Raw genomic sequence first — 11,352 nt, forward strand, 5'->3', positions numbered from 1 at the left:
AGGGAGGGGGGAGGGAGGGAGGGAAGGAAGGAAGGGAGGGAGGGGGGTAGGGAAGGAAGGAAGGAAGGAAAGGAGACAGAGAGAAGGAAGGAAGGAAGAGAAAGAGAGAAAGAAAGAAAGAGAGAGAGACGGCTGTTACTGAGGACTCAGATGGAAATGAGAAACGTGTTATTGGAAACTGGAGGAAGGGTGATACTTGTTATATAGTGATAGAAAGCTTGGCAGAATTGTGTCCTGCAGTTATGTGGAAAGCAGAATTTGTAAACAATGAAACTGGGCATATAGCTGAGGAGATTTTCAAGCAGTGTTGAAGGCACATTTTGGTTTCTTGCTGCTTGTAGTAAGATGTAAAAGGAAAGATAAAAATTAGGGAAAGAACAGTGAAACAAAAAGTTGCCAGGACTTGATGACTTAAAATGTTCTCAGCAGAAATTAAGGATTCATTGCCAGAAAAGTGCATTGTAGAGAAAAAGCCAAAAGTGTGGCTGGTAACACTTTTGCTATTACCTCAGAAAGATAAAAATCAGTATTCAGTCACACAAAAGACTCTTTAAAGAGATGAAACAGATGACTCATGGATCCCCTCAGCCTTCTTGGACCCCCAAGATAGAGACAAGATTATCTAGGAAAAATCTCTAATTTTCTTCTGCAGTGAATTTCTTTTTTTCTTTTCTTCTTTTCTTCTGCAGTGAATTTCTCTAATACACACAGGAAAACTACAAGATTCTGGAGAATTTTATACCAGTGGAAACACTGCCACCTTGAAATTTAAAGTATAAAGTACAAGACAAAAGAAAGCTATTGGACCTCCAAAATTCCACAGACAAGAAACAGGTTGATAAAACTACTCAAATGTAAACAGATCACACTGCAAAACAGACAGAAATCCTAGGCCTACCAGAAACCCAATCAACAAAAACCTCTGCAGGTGAGGAAACAGGATTCTGCATGTTAATAGGCACACCAAATGAAATTGGAGAAAACTACATTTAGGAGGAAGGCAAGAATTATAGTTCACTTCACATATTGGAAAGACGGTCATGAGGAAAATGTGGTAGACTATGGTATGTAGCTCCTGTAAACTGAACTAATGTCAGTGCATGGAATGAATAGGGAGCCAGGTTTAAATGAAATCTGAGGAATAACTTTCTAACTCTCACGATTGGAAGTGGAATGGTCTTTCTGGTAAGACAATGCACTCTTTGTTAGGCAGGAATCTAGACCCAACATGGCAGCGTTACCCAGCATAGCAGGCCTTTTGTTAAAGACTCCCTTCACCCTTGTACACACCCGCAGACTTACATGCGTCAGAGTTCGGGCTGGGCAACCACATTCCCCCATGACCTGCAGCTCACCTGCATTCCACAAGTTTGTAAACAGCAGTTTTGGTTAACAGTTTCCAAAGACCCCTTCCTCGTGACCCTTACTCAACTCCTGCCCTAGTAGTTTCAAGACTCCCCAGGCCCTGTTTGCACAACCAGCTTCCCTACCTCTCAGGCTGTAAGAAGACCCTACCCTCCTCCCTCAGCGCCACTTCCTCAGCCCACGCCTTTGGACCGAGGAACCTCACCCACAAGCCCTAATAAAGGCTATTCTCACTGCCATTTGCCTTGTGTCTTCGTTCCCGGTTCAGCTCCAGCCTCAGTTTACCTTTACCCTCTTCAAAATAGATATTTTTAAATACAGGCTAAATTATGTTCATCAGGGATGTCATAGGATGGAATTGGATGGGAGACGAGTTAGACCGGAATGATGGTGATTAAGACACATCAAAGACTATTATTCAATGTTTGGACGAACGGAGGCAGGATGGTGCACTTCCGGGTTCTTCTTCACCACCAACTCTTCCCATGTGTGCAAGAATGCAGCTGACGCCCGGGAAGGTGCAGATTAATCAGGCATGCACCAGGTGATGTCAATCCGAGGAGACCAAGATTTACCTGGTGGCACCTGCGGAGCGCCCCCCCTCCCCCGACATGTCCGTGCCCCGCCTATTGCCCTTCCACTCCTAGAAAAGTCGCTCCCAGCAGATGCGCCGGGGGTGGACTTTCTCAGCCCCCACTCTTGTCAGGACTGTATTAGAAACTCCACACCGCCCCCCCCCCCCACCAGCTCCGGTCCCTGAAGCTAGATGACCAAAGAATAAATTTGCAGTTTTGCTTTTAGCCTTGCCTACTCGCTGGTTCTTTTGTGCCCACTCTGGTGGTCTTAGAAAAACAAATCCTTAGAAGCTACAACTTCAGAGCATTTATATAAAAAGATTTGGGGTATAAATGATGAGTTCGAGAGTAAAAATGTTACTGACTATCCGCAATAGAGTTGATCCAGTTGATCCACCCTCCATAGAACGTGACCAATTTTTCCCTCCAAAGGTGGTGATTGCTTTACTTACTTTGCCCACATGTGTTCTCCATTGGTGAGGGGAGAGAAGTAACATACAGACAGAGATCAGAGACAACTTATTTTCAAGATGGTCAGGGTGAACTGGCAAATCTGAAACAGGAAAATTAGCTGATGCAGATTATCACTTAAACATATATACACATGCCCTGACTTTCACCAGCTCAGTTAAGCAAAGAACCACTAAGTAGCTTCACAGCTTATGGTGCATTTGCTCTGCCCTGACTTTCAGATTGATTATGTATAAATCTTTCAGGTCCGGAGTACCAGTGCCCTGCAGGAACCACTAGTATCTATAGTTACAGGAGTATTTACCAAAGTTTTCTTGACTTTGACCAGCTTTATACACCATATCCCATTTGTAATATCAAAGAAGTCTGAAATAAACTGGTAGAGGTAAAAGGACATTTACTATTACCATCTAAGAACCGTGGGAGATTACTCAAAACATTAAAATTTCATGAGAGAGATTTGAGACTACTCGGTTAGTATGCTCTAAAGAGAACCATGAAGCTTTGTCTTTCTTTTGCGATTTTGTGTTGCTACAATTGCTCTGATTTGCCCTTGTCTTTGGAAGGGAAAAGGGTGATGGGGTGGCAAAAATCAAGGTCTCAGAACAGGTGATGAGTCTTTATGAAATGGGTACAGAGGCACTTACAGCTAACAGCAGAAGAGCTGTATTTGCAAACTTAAAAGGTGTTATGGTATGGTACAAAAGAATTGACCAGTACAATTAATAGTAATAAAAAATCAAGTATATTCTTAGATTTAAGTAAATGCCTTCTTACGTACTGAGTTGCATTAGCTGGATAAACAATATAGCTGTTTAATTAAATAATGGATTCTGAGACCAAAGTAAACATTAGAAGAGAAAACCTTTTACATAAAGATGTTTAATTTTGGGGGTCACTTGACATGACATTTGCAGATAATTAGTAGGCCTGCTTATTTGAGTAAATGGCAACCAGTATCTCTGCCTAAGCTGAAAACACATTTAGCAATGGAAAGTGGGGTTTTTTTTGTTTTTTGTTTTTTGTTTTTTGAGATGGAGTCTCACTCTTTCACCCAGGCTTGAGTGCAGTGGCGCGATCTCGGCTCACTGCAACCTCCACCTCCTGGGTTCAAGTGATTCTCCTGCCTCAGCCTCCCAGGTAGCTGGGATTACAAGTGTGTGCCACCATGCCCTGCTAACTTTTTTATATTTTTAGTAGAGACGGGGTTTCACCATGTTAGCCAGGATGGTCTCAATCTTCTGACCTCGTGATCCACCCGCCTCAGCCTCCCAAAGTGCTGGGATTACCGGTGTGAGCCACTGCACCCAGCCAGAAATGGAAAGTTTTAAACCTCGAGTATAAAAGTTGACTTAACGAAAGCGTAAAATCAATTTTACACATTAAATACGAATGGTAACCATAGAATACATTTCATTCTTCAAAAAGTTTTAGCAATTTAAAGTTAAACCAAATAGTTAATAAGCAATAAAAGTACTTTAAAATTTTAGAAAGGAAATTGAAGAACAAATAAGGAAAATCTGAGTTTCAAAATCCTTAATTAACAGGATAATTAATATCAACTAACCAAGTTGACTATCTTAAGTGCTAGCAATTTTTTCTTTAAATTTCATGATATTCAAAATATCTCTTACTAAAGTGCTATCTCCAGGCCCAGCCAGATAATTTAACCCAAATTCTCCAAGACACACAGTTTTTATAGTGCTCATTATACAATACAATACAATATTTTACTAATATAGTTGCTCCATAAATGCTTTTTGAATGAAAGGGGAATTTTATGAAAGAAAGACAAGAGGAACAAATACATGCAGAACAAATGAACACTCTATTGTCAAGCCATAAATTGAGAAAAACAAATACTAATAACAAGAAAGCTTAGACATTAAAATACTTCAGGCTATCCTTGTTTTTCTAAGAAGTTCTAAGAAGGTATTCTTGGGGTACAAAAGTAAAAATGAAACTGTATCTATAATTTATATTAAAAAATAAATATGAGATGTTTACAGAACAGTTATATGAACATTTACCTACACACAAAAAAATGGCTTTGTCATTCCTTCTAGGAATTTAAGGTTTCATAAAATATTCTTAAAGGTAAAGCCTTGATCGTTTTACGGACTTGCTCAACAGCATCTGTGTCTCTGCACTGCCTACAGGATAAAGTTTAAACTAAGTCTGGCACTGAAATTCTTTCTCATTATATTGTCAGCTTAGTTTACCAGTGTTTTCTTCCACTTCAGGAAAGAACTCACAGTTACTTAAAAGCGTCTTTGCATTTATTTTCACTTCCTGATTTTGTTCATGCTATGTCATCCTGAATATTATTCCTTCATTCCACAGCATCCCTCCCTCAACCATCACCCACCACCATTATCTGCTGGCTGAGATCCTAGCCAATATGTCAAGATCCAACAAAATATTCCTTGTAATCTCCCAAATTGGGACTATGCTATCTACAGTCTATGATCATTTATAAATTTATTTGGTTTTCATTTTATCATGAAACATTATCTGATTCATCTAATGACTGCTTATGCATATCCCCTATATAAATGCCCTGAGGGCAAATGTTATGTCTTATTAAAGTTGTTCGTTTCATTATTTCCTAAAGTATTTATGACAGTATCTTAGATGTACAAATTGCTCAAATAATATATATTGGACTCAAGTGTAAAAGGCAAATTTTACTGTTTTCCATTTGTATAACTAAAAAGAACAAAAAAGTGATTTGAAGAATAGATACTTCACAATGATTATATGCCTATAATATTGTTTTAAATTCACATACCAAAGGGATTTTTATTCCAAATTACCATAGAACATGTATTATAGGAATTATATGTTCAGCATAATCTCAATGGATTTTAAAGTATATATGCATAAGAAAAAATGATGAGCTATACACCAAAATGTTATCAAAGACTATCTTCAGATTATGGGATAATGGATACGTTTATTTTCCTGTTTATATTTACTTTTCTAATTTATCTACAACAATCATATGTTTGCTAAAATAATTGGGAGGAAAAGAGTTATTTGAAAATATCTATGTAAGACCATGTGTTCTTTGGAAGCTCTTCCTGGGAACTAGGACCTTTCAGATTCTCCTACAGGCCTGGGGCTGCCCAGTTACTGTTGGTGGCTCTTCACTGGCCAGTTGCTCAACCTGTAACTCATTTAGACTCCTAATCTGTTGAAACACCTTTCCTTGCCCTTTGAAATCTGCTGGCATGAATATGGCAGAATCATATTTCCTTGACTGTCAGAAAAGCTACGTAACAGCAGTGAAATTCATAGCAGCTATTTACACCGTGATCAAGAAGCTGTTTAGAGTTGAAAGGCGAGTCAATTGGATTGTTAATAATTTCATACCAAGAGCAAAAATTACTTAACCCCGAGATTAAAATTAACAACAGAACATGGACTAAAATATGACTTCCCCAAGGACATTTTTTACATTTTTTCAGTACTTCATGCAGTATCCGTATTTTTTTTATCTATTTGCCTATTTCTTATAAATGAGCAACACAGTGTAAGGAAAACTACAAAATTTCTCCAAATTGTATACATAAGCCAAATTATTACTTCCTTGCACCTGAAAGAATAACATGAGAAATAAAGTAAAGAGAATAAATCTTGGGAAATAACTCCTAGAATATTACCTGAAAAGGCTGTTATAAATAAGCAGTTGGCCAGAATAAAACTATCTCAGAATTATGCAGCTAAGTAAAGTTTTTGTAGAGAAGTATTTCAGATGTAAGTCCCTATGAACCTAAAGGAAGTGTCCAACATTTCTGACAATCCTGATAATTGGCACACACATACTACAAACCAATTTTCACAAAGCACAGCGCACTTGATTCTCTGCAGGAGTATAATGGGATTTGAGAGCAAAACCCACCAGGCCTATTCCCTGACCTATAGGCCAACTCTCATGGTTAAACTGCTGCAAAGTTTACAAATTTATAATGAAATGGCTATGTTATTTTCTTTCCAGAGCCCAGGTTCTAATTCTGAACTAATGAGTCATAAAATACATAGTCAGTATCTTGTTCATAATTTTAGTATCTTGCTTTTATCATATCAATGTGACATAAAGGAAACCTTTATAAGTATAGGCACACAAGGTAGATAATGCAATTCAGTATTTTTACCAGACTACTCCCCACCTCCCCTACCTCTGATCAAAGTATTTATTCCCTTTTGGCAGAGAAACTGTTCCTTCCCTGACACCAAGCACATGGATCTAGGCGGAGCTACCAGTTACAGCATGCTGGCTTCAGAGGCCACACAGCAAGTGCTCCAAGCTGGACCCATCATAGTATCCCACATTCCTAACTCTGTAATTGGTAAATAGGGTGAGAACACGATTAGAGAAAGGCCAGTCAAGACTGTTCTCTGAAGCTTTTCAAACAGGAGCTTGGATGAGGGCACCATGCTCTAAGAGTCAAGGAGGTGAAGAGCTTTTTCCTTCCAGATGGTGAATATATGCAGTTGCAAGCTGCAGCTGCTAGTAGCCAGGTTCTCTGCCACATATAAGAACACAGTCTGAAGTAGAAGACAAAATTTAAATTTCAGGTCGCATAAGCAAATGATCAGAAAGTGTGGCTTAATTTTTTTCATGCAACTGAACTTAATTTCTTCAATGATATCCTGTTTTACTAGATGATAGAAACTCAGCCTTTATGAATTCAGGCTCCCACTTCTTTTCCTTCAGTTCATATCTAATTTTAAGCAAGGGACATGGGACAGAAGGAAGGCAGGGCCAGAATAAGCAAAGAATCTGATATTTGGTCATTTGTTGAATTTGGCATCTCCCTCCTTATCCCGTCTGTTTTTCAAAGGTTGATGTACATGGATCCATGCCAAAGGTCACTTCAGGATCAATGACTCTCCCTCCTGGCCCCCAGTGCCCTGCTGAAGTGCATTGAAAGGTGTTCTCCAGCGCCACTCTGGGCTCTGGGCACCTTGGTGAAGGCCCAGCAACATGATTATGCTAGGCTCAGGAATTAGTCTACTGTTCCTACATCTTGCTGAGGCAAGTTGGAATTCCAGGAAGCTGCTTCAGATCTGAGGACCTTCATCACAACGGCTATTCCTACATACTGCCCCATGCTACCTGATAGGGTTTAGATTTGTGTCTCCGCCCAAATCTCATGTCCAGTTGTAATCCCCAATGTTGGAGGTGGGGCCTGGAGGGAGGTGATTGGATCATGGGGGCAGTTTCTATTGAATGGTTTAGCACCATCCCCTTGGTGCTGTTCTTGTGGTAGTGTGTGGGAGGTGTTTGGGTCATGGGGGCAAATCTCTCATGGCACTTTGCTGTCCTTGGTGTAATGAGTGAGTTTTCACAACATCTACTGGTTTAAAAGTGTGTAGCATCTCTCCCTTCTCTCTCTTGTTCCTGCTCCCACCATGTGAAACAGATTGCTCCTCATTTGCCTTCTGCCATGATTGGAAACTTCCTGAGGCCTCCCTAGAAGCAGAAGTCACGATGCTTCCTGTACAGTCTGCAGAAACATGAACCAATTTAACCTCTTTTCTCTATAAATTACCTAGTCTCAGGTATTTCTTTATAGCAATGAGAGAGCAGACTAATACGCTAACCCGAGTTACAGAGGGGTTTTCTCTCCATCCCTAGCTCTATCTGGAATAAAGACGAGTAGCTCTTTCTACTCTGTGATTGTCTCAGCTGTTGTGATAGTTTTCTACAGATTGTGGCATTTTCCCACATTTGCTAGTATCTCAGGGACAGCTCTTCAAACTTAGTCCTCTGTTTTCTGAACAAAAATTAGCCTGTTCATTCAACTACCTCTTACATGGCAGAATTGGAATGTGAAATTTTTTAGGGTAGGAATAAGATCTTACTTTTAAAAAAGTTTCAAGTTAAATCAGTGCTTAGCATATATGCTCTTAAGAAATGTTTTGTGAATACACAGATGAATTAATGAATGGAGCAATGTGATTGCAAGACCTTGGTTGCCATTTTTTGGGAAAAATACATATATATGTGTGTGTGTATATATACATATATATATGAACACTAGAACAATACTTTTCAAATTTGGATGTGCACATAAATTACCTGGAGATCCTGTTGAATGTAGATTCTGATTCAGGTCTGGATTGGGGTCTGAGACCCTTCATTTCTAACTGGATTCCAGGTTGTGCAGATGCTGCTGGTCCTAGAACCACATCTCAAGTCACACTGCTCCAAAATCATCTGATGATGGGACTCTTTAGGACATACTGGGTTGCCCGTCGCTGGAAGTATTTAAGCAGATGTTACTATTTGTCAGAAATGTGACAGAAAGAATGTAAGATTGTTAATAATAGGGGAAACTGGGTGTACAGTACTCGGGAACTTTCTGTACTATCTTTGCCATTTTTCTTCAGATCTAAAACAATGCTAAAATAAGTGTTTTGTTTTGTGTTATGTTTTGTGAGACAGGGTCTCACTCTGTTACCCAGGGTTGGGTGCGGTGGGAGTGTCTATTGCTCCTCCCCCAGAGGGTTCAGTTCTCGGATATGAATTTCACAGAGTACTTCCAAGTTTTTGTTTCAATTATAGATTGGCTGTACTTGACATTATAAAGCAAATTCAATTTAAAACAATAAACACAAATGCCTGCTGTGTTGCCTAGTGATAGTATCATCTACTAGGTGCAGGGCCCCTTTCCCAGTGGTACTGAGAGGTGAAGCTGGCTGGGCTTCTGGGTTGGGTGGGGACTTGGATAACTTTTCTGTCTAGCTAAAGGATTGTAAATGCACCAATCAGTGCTCTGTGTCTAGCTAAAGGTTTGTAAACACACCAGTCAACACTCTGTGTTTAGCTAATCAGGTAGGGGACTTGAAGAACTTCTGTATCTAGCTAAAGGATTGTAAATGCACCAATCAGTACTCTGTGTCTAGCCAAAGATTTGTAAATGCACCAATCAGCACTCTGTCAAAATGCACCAATCAGCAGGATGTGGGTGGGGCCAAATAAGGGAATAAAAGCAGGCCACCCAAGCCGTCAGCAGCAACCCGCTGGGGTCCCCTTCCACGCATTGTTCGTTTGCTTGTCACAGTAAATCTTGTTGCTGCTCACTCTCTGGGTCTGCGCTGCCTTTATGAGCTGTAACACTCAGTGCAAAGGTGTGCAGCTTCACTCCTGAAGCCAGCAAGACCACGAACCCACTGGGAGGGACAAACAACCCCATATGTGCCACCTTTATGAACTGTAACACTCACCGCGAAGGTCTGCAGCTTCACTCCTGAGGCCAGCGAGACCATGAACCCACCAGAAGGAACGAACAACTCCAGACGTGCCACCTTTAAGAACTGTAACACTCACCGTGAAGGTCTGCAGCTTCACTCCTGAAGTCAGTGAGACCACGAACCCACCAGAAGGAAGCAACTCCAGACACATCTGAACATCTGAAGGAACAAACACTGGACACACCATACTTTAAGAACTGCAGCTTCATTCTTGAAGTCAGCGAGACCAAGAATCCACCAATTCCGGACACAGTACCAACTCAGCTGTCTTTTTTCCCCTTTTGGCCTTCCTTTTCCTGCTAACGTGGGATAGCTCTCTTAATCTTGAGAGCCTGAATTCAATCCTAGTCTGTGCTTTTGAGATTCAAAACACAGTGTGCTGTAACATCTCCTTCTGTGGCAATGCACATAAAAATGCCAATGAGTAGATGAGGGTTACAGGGTAAATAAAAGAAAGTACTGGTGGAATCACATAAGGTAATCAAAGTATTCCTCTGTAGAGGGCACAGTGTCCAGAAAGAAAAGTAGCAAAGGCCACATGAGGGAAGTGTGCTGCAGCAGCACCTAAGTCTTGGCCCTAGGTTCTGAGTCCCTTCTAAAGTGCCTGCTTCTGCCTTGCTAAAGCTCAGTTGATCAACTATTCATTTAATTCTGTGAGTTACCTAAGGATCTCTCCTTAATTCCCTCTTTTTACTTAAGCTAATTGTAGCTACATTTTTGCCACTTGCACCTTACAGAATCCCACCCAAAATAATAGCTTTGCCAAAAAGGAGAATTTTTGTTTCCTGGAATCAGAAAAATTTCAAGTCAAGCAACAGGAATAGGACACATGTAGATGGTCTTCGGGAACCCTAAAATCACCAGTAATCTTCTCCATCTCTTGTCTCTTCTTCTCCATATAAATCAGTTTCATTTCCCGTTACTTCCACATAGTGGAAAACATAGTGCTGACCATTCCCAGGTTTTCCATAGAGTGGTTTCCATCACCAGATAAAGGAAGAAATAAATCAGTTTCTATTATTTTGTTTAAGTAGTAGAAATGTAAAGAGAAAGAAAATTATTGAGTTCTCTAAGTATTCCATGCCATGTGGACAACAGCTTGTGTTTGGATTGTAATGGGAATATCTCCTCTTTATGACCAAGCTATCCAGACCTTTTAAAACTCCCTTTTAAATGTATACAAAGGAAAAAATAAATTTGAAAAGATTGCTCTGTGTTTTCCTTAAGCTAAATTCAGAAAACAGAAAGTAATGAGAATAAAAACAAAGCAAGTTTTTAAACAGATAAAAATTTTAAAAACAATCATGTGTTAATGCCTTTGCACTCAATATTAAATATAACATAACAAAGAAGGATCTCAAATTCCTAACACAGAAGAATTTTAAAGTCAAGGAGACTAAACTGTGATAACATATGCCCTGTTTCTTGTACCTTGTCCAAGCATAAGATACTGTAAAAATTTTCTTTCAGTTCTAAATTTGATGTACTTGACATTATAAAAGACATTCAATTGAAAACATCAATAAACAAAAATGCCCACAGAATGAAGGACAAAAAAAGTATGATCATCATAAGAGATGCAGAAAAGGGACTGACAGAATTAAACATCCTTTCATAATGAAAATGCTCAACAAATTCAGAGTAGAAAGAATGTTCCTCAACACTATAAAGGCCATAC

At 39.7% G+C, this 11,352-nt stretch overlaps 1 long non-coding RNA gene across 1 annotated transcript in view; it reads right to left on the reverse strand.

Moving 5' to 3' along the window:
- The window catches only part of LOC111541324, a 15,057-nt gene extending 4,071 nt beyond the window's left edge, over positions 1–10,986 (reverse strand). The window contains exons 1-2 of the long non-coding RNA XR_002731251.1: positions 8,500–10,986; positions 2,393–2,493 (exon numbers count right to left, since the gene is read on the reverse strand). This is a non-coding gene — a long non-coding RNA (uncharacterized LOC111541324). The remainder of the gene's footprint in view (positions 1–2,392; positions 2,494–8,499) is intronic.
- Between the last annotated feature and the right edge of the window lie 366 nt (positions 10,987–11,352).

The sequence above is a fragment of the Piliocolobus tephrosceles genome, chromosome 1 (genome assembly GCF_002776525.5).
Source record: "Piliocolobus tephrosceles isolate RC106 chromosome 1, ASM277652v3, whole genome shotgun sequence".
NCBI lineage: Eukaryota > Metazoa > Chordata > Mammalia > Primates > Cercopithecidae > Piliocolobus > Piliocolobus tephrosceles.